Here is a 6,000-nt window from a genome sequence, read left to right on the forward strand (position 1 = left end):
GTGACAAAAAAAAAAAGAGGCTACAGGGCCTCCAGTTAGACATTCTGCTGGCAGCAGCAAAGCATCTGTAGACTGGTCTCTGCACAGAACACACATCTTCCACCCTCTCTCTGTTCAGCTTCTGAGATCTCTTTTATGTTTGACTGATTTTTTTCACCTGCATTTTTGTTTCTTTCTCATTTCTCCTGACTGCTGTACATCCTATTTTAGTATTTCCTATTAGTGTCTATTGTACCTCACTTGGGTTGCTTGGTTCGTTTTACATTTCAGATTAATTCCCAAAACTATAAAAAGAATAAATTCATGGAAGAAACCTGATTTTTAGCAGCCATGGTGCTGTTCATTTTACATATGTAATTTCCCCCTGCCCTTTGTTTAGTCTATTTAGACTTAGCTTTTCAGAGAGTTTTAATTTCTACTTGTGCAAGAGCTCCCTATATATGAGATCCAGCATTAGCTGTGTTCCCCAGGTTCATGTCAGTAATTAAGATATTAGGATATTTTCCATACTATGAAAATCCTCATAATTTTAAATTTTTTAACACAGCTGAAGACTTTGCATGTGTAAGGCACATCACACAGGTCACAACAGAGAGGGAAAAACTTCTCAGGCTGAAGCCTGGGAGAGATGAGAGGAGAAACTATGAGTAATCTTGCAGTTTTCCTAAATTATAGGCAGACATGCTTCATGCCCTTTCCCCAGCTCACTACGTACCAAATAGGAAATTACTGCTAACTCTCAAGATCTGTGATACCTGATAAAAATGCAAGAAGCTCTATTCCTCCCTAATCTAGTTCCTTCCAGTCCTCTCTTTCCTTTTTGGTAAAAAAGACCTTTTCCTAGGTTTCTGTGCATCTCCTGTTGCCTCTGGAAGCTGTGTGAGATGGCACAAGAGAAACAGCCCACCCCATAAGAAACAGAGAAACAGTCCCAAGGAGAGCCTAACAATGACCTAACAAAAAGCCATCACCCAGCTCTGAAGGTAAAGCTGCACTAGGAGCACTTCTGTTGCTGCTTAAATACATTTCTTTTTTCCTTGGCATCAAAGAGGATGAGAAAGTTCCAGAGGAGAAAAGGGAATTTTCTGTCACCTTCTTCCAGTACAATTTTTGTAGTAGGCACCCGTATAACTGTCATAGAGGACTGAAATACTGTCTGTGCTTGTGGCAGGCAGAACACATGAACATTTAGGCACCACTTGCTTTTTCATGTCCCCATGGTTTTATATCTCTGCAATGTGGGCTGTCCCTGTGTGCACATTACAGCAACAGAACCAAGTTGGGTTGCAAAACAAGGAGAGCCAGGCCCAGGAAATTCAGAATAAAAATGAAGCAGAGGGAAAGGAAGTGTGATCACACAGCTGGGAAAAGCTGAGTATAGAAATACTCCATAAAGAAGATACTATGAGAACTAGAATATTCACCTTTAGAGAAAAAAACAAAGCTTCTCTGTTGACATGATATTAACTGTGCTCTTTTATGGTTCTCCTGTAAACATTCCTACCCACTTCCCAGCTTCTCATACAATGAAAATTAACCTCTGTACAAGATGGTTTACATCAACACCCACTGCTGAAATACCCTGGGCTGCAGTCAGGCCATACCCTTCCCACTGTTAACTTTCAAACACTGCCCATATTGTCAATATTTCACTGTATTGCACTGTGATTCCACCAACTGCTTAGCAAGGATTTGCAGGAAGAGATACAGGGAATGCTTTGGGGGGGGGGGGGGGGGGGGTTTAAAGTGATATAGATGGAAAAGGGAGGCAGACAACATGCTTTTTAGTGATAGAATTTAGATACCACAAGGAGATTGTGCAAAACCAGTATTATAATTTACCTGAGCACAAAAACCCAATTTACTGCTTTCAATTTACAGGCAAAGTGATTTTTATCCCCCAGATTAAAAACGTTTATGTAGTTTTGGAAAATCCTGATCAGCCCAAGCACAGAAAACCATATTAGGAAGACCTATTATAAACAGCAGTAAAGCAGCCCATCTTGTTTCATTATGCAAGCCAAATGAAACACAGAAATTAAGCCAAGAGCGGGAAAACAACTAAGACTTAAAACTGTGTTGGGAATACTCCAAAGACTCATTAACAGATGAAAAAGTATGATTATCTTATTAGGAGTACTACCACCCATACAGAAGCTCTGATCAAAACAATAATTAAACCACCAATAACAATCTCCCTGCATCATTAAATACTTTTGTACAAATAAATTAACTCTGCCAGCCAGAAACATCAAATGGAGATAATTTACTTCAACCAGTTAATAAGTCCAAATACTCAGAAAGCCTCTTGCATTCTTACCTGGGAATGTGCTATCATTCTTCTTCCAAAAAAAAGCTTTTAAATAAATGATTTTGACAGCATTCCTATACATTTTTGTGTTTACTCCACCACGGATAAATCAATGAACCATGTGGCTTGAGATAACAACCTGTCCCTTTGCCAGTGGTGAAAACTGATTCTCTTCCAACTAGCACATGCAGCTGGGCAGGAATATTTATTTCTGAGCAAAGTAAATGGACACTCAAGTGCAAGTGTTGATATGCAGAATCTGGCAACAAATCAATACTGACTTTAAATACCCAATTTATGCCATTACTTTTTAATACCCATGAATCTTGTTAAAATCCCATAGCATGATGTCCTGAAGTGACACAGCCTGCATAATTTCTTTTGGTTTGTGGGTTTATCGAATTTGAGGCTTTAAGAATCCTGTTATTGGTGAGTGTCAGTTTCAGGCTTTTCTCTTTTATTGGCTTCCTTTGAAATATCTCTGGAGCCCTTATATCTTCACTTCAATTTGATTTTTTTTCCCTGTGTCTGAGAAGGGTGCAGGTCTGAATTTGGCAGGTGTGTATTATTGCCTTGACCTTACAGAGGCAACCACCACTGATATCTGGGGTTTTAGGGGCAGATACACTGCCTTTATTTATGCTCCTTTATCTAAAGAAGTGTAAATATATTAGACAATTTGCCATATCATTCAAAACTGCATTCTTGAGCTACATAAATAGCAGTGCTCATGTGTGTGTACCATGTTGTAGTACAATTATCAAAAATCCAAGATCAGGATGAATAAAATTGCCTCGATTTCCTAGGTCAGACTCAAAATTTGGACAAATATGATGCAGAAAACAGGAGCTGAGATTCCTATAAAGCAAAAACTAACCTTTCAGATGCACTGCCAAGATTAGGTCAGGGCTAGGATTTATCAGCAAAGCAGCACTTGTGGGGAACTTCAGCCACTCCTGCCCATGCTGGACCTGCTCTGGGGAAAGCAGAGTGGTGTAAAATCAGGGATGTGTTACTCTTGAAGCTTTTACCAGCAGAAAGCTCAAGAGAGTGTAAAATTACTCTTTTGAAATAGATTGTGTCCAAGAAGCTTTGTGTTACCATGAAGGCTTAATATGTATTTTTAGGAGCACCCCATGAGACAAGTTCAGCCTGTTCAGGGAAGTGAGGAGACAGGAAACCCCACTGGAAGAACAGAGGAGAAAGAGAACTTTTTGTTTTCTGGTGTGTGCTAGACTCTACACCATCTTTGACTAACTACTGTTTTAGCCTTGATTTGTGAATATATTAAGTGGCTGAACAGGTTTACATGTTTATTCATTTTCTCCCTTAATTTAAGAGGAAGCTGTACAACAAATCTAGCTGTACTGCCCTAGGGAAAATCCAGGCTGTGTCCCACAAGAGATGCAGTGATCAGCACAGCCATGAGCTGAATGTACCTGGGTTCCTTAGGAAATTCTACCCAATTTTTGGAGCACTTGTGCATAATAGAGTGACAGACAGACCTCTTGCTCACTGGTGTGACACAATTATTGCTGCACTGTCAGAAAGCAACCCAGTCCCTGAAGTGTCACTGAACACTTGACTATTTTGGGGCTTACTTTGTGCTCTTTTGTGTCATCTCTAAGGAACTATCTCTGAGGAGAAGATAGTAAGCCAGAAGGACTGGTCTGATCCATTCTAACAAACCCAATATTCCTAAATCATGCTCTTTAGTTTCCCAAATTAACTTACCTCATGGTTTCCCCTTTGTGCCCGGAAAGATTTATTGTTTTTATTCAACCTGAAAATCTGCTGGCATTAGATATATTAGGATACCCACAGGTGGTTCTTTTGTCATCCTATCACTGCAGTGGGAAGATAGCAAAATAAATCAATAAAAACAATGTCTTGGCTGATGCTTGGGGAAACCAATCTGTGGTTGAATATATAGCTCAGCAGCAGACTGCCCTGTGTACAGGCAGCACGAGGTACCTTGGCTTCCACTCACTGGAGAGCTCAAATAAGGATTCTGAGTTTTATTTAGTGTTTTCCCACCACTCAAGTTTCTAATTCTGTGTCCTCTTTAAAATAACAATGTCTTATCTTTTTTTGTTTGTTTCAGATATACACCAGGTGAGGGTTATTTTGTCACAAGGTCAGCTTTTCTTTCTTTGGCTTGAGCACTGTTGCAGCAGGAGCCTGATATAAAGCTGGTTTTCAGTTGCCTCTATCCGAGGCTTGTTTTCAAAGACTATATGCAAATCATGTCAGTGCTGCCTTCTGCACTTCCTCCATTTTATTTTCTATTGAGAATGAATGTGAAGAGCTGCAGTCTATTTAGAACACCATGGCTCTTGCAGCAAAAAAACCAAAGCTATTTCCAAAAGTGGAATTTCTTAGAATCAGTGTATTTTCTTCTTCTTATAATAGAAATTAGTATGAGCATTCTCAGCCTTTAGTTATCCTCCCAGGTCTGAGAAGATGTGAGGAGAAGCAGAGCGGGTATGGAAAGAAAAGCAGTTGATTAGTAAATCCATTTAAGGATTTAATCCTTTGTTAAGGAAGCAGCAGCGAGTCTGCTGGAGTGAAGTGAAATGTAAGAGAAACAAGTGGCAATTTACCCTAGAGCTGCATTCTCCAAATTACTTTCCCCTGGGGATGTAGTGGACATCAGCAGGCACAGGAGCTCCTGCAGGGAACAGCCTCTGGCTGAACTCGTACCCCAAGACCCCCCAGCTCCAGGGCACACAGGCTGAGGGGTGAGGCACTGCCCAGCCTGGACAAAACCATGGCATGTGTCCTACACAGGCACTTGTGCTTGTTGCCCTGACCTATGGGGGTCTTCTGGAGTCCAGATTAGCACGGGGAACGTGGCTCAGAACTCCAGCTAAGCCAGGAAGGAATGCAGCAATGCCTGTCAGGATTTGTGCCCTCAGAAGAACAGTGCTTTGTCCTGCTTTTGCCATGGATTTCATACTTGAAGCCACAGATAACTGAAAACTCATAAAGATGTAACTGAAACCATTTAACAATCAAAGCCATTGAAGGGCCTCTACTGGGCAGCCCAGCTTTGGTTTTCTGCTGTCCTGTTAAGGGAAGACTGGCACTGTGTGCTTTGCAGATCTGCGTGATGAATTCCTATTTTTTAGCTTGAATACAGTGTGCAAGTGCAGATCTAAAAAGTGAAATACAGAAGGGACAAACAAGAGCTCTTTCCTTACAGGCTCCCATGTGTACTATACAGAATGTTTCTTACCTTGTCAATCAAATATAGGAGGTATTCAGTGGAAGTAATCACACAATAGAAACAGGCCTCCTGTTTTCCAGAGCATTTAAGTTTGAATTCCCCTTCCTGCAGAGCCAGGTGTCCCATGTTTCTGTTGCAGGAGCGAAGCTCTGTGTCTCTCTGTCAAGGAAAGCATTTGTTAATTGCTTCCAAAAAAACCTGGAGTGAATAAACATTTAACTAAATAGCTAAAACATGCATAAGGTGTCATATGCAATTTTCAGCACTCTCAGCTGCAGCACAAGATGCTCATGTAGCAAGAACAGCCATGCCAGATGTTAGGTAGGAACCTGCTTGTTTCCACTGTGCTCGGGTGGCTTTGACTCGGTGATAATTGTGCAGAGCCCTTGCTGAGGCAGAAAAAGCCTCCCTCAGCATATCTGAGACTCCTCCAGCATCAGTCTTTGTGCTTTGTTTGCAT

Source organism: Vidua macroura, chromosome 13 (genome assembly GCF_024509145.1).
Source record: "Vidua macroura isolate BioBank_ID:100142 chromosome 13, ASM2450914v1, whole genome shotgun sequence".
NCBI lineage: Eukaryota > Metazoa > Chordata > Aves > Passeriformes > Viduidae > Vidua > Vidua macroura.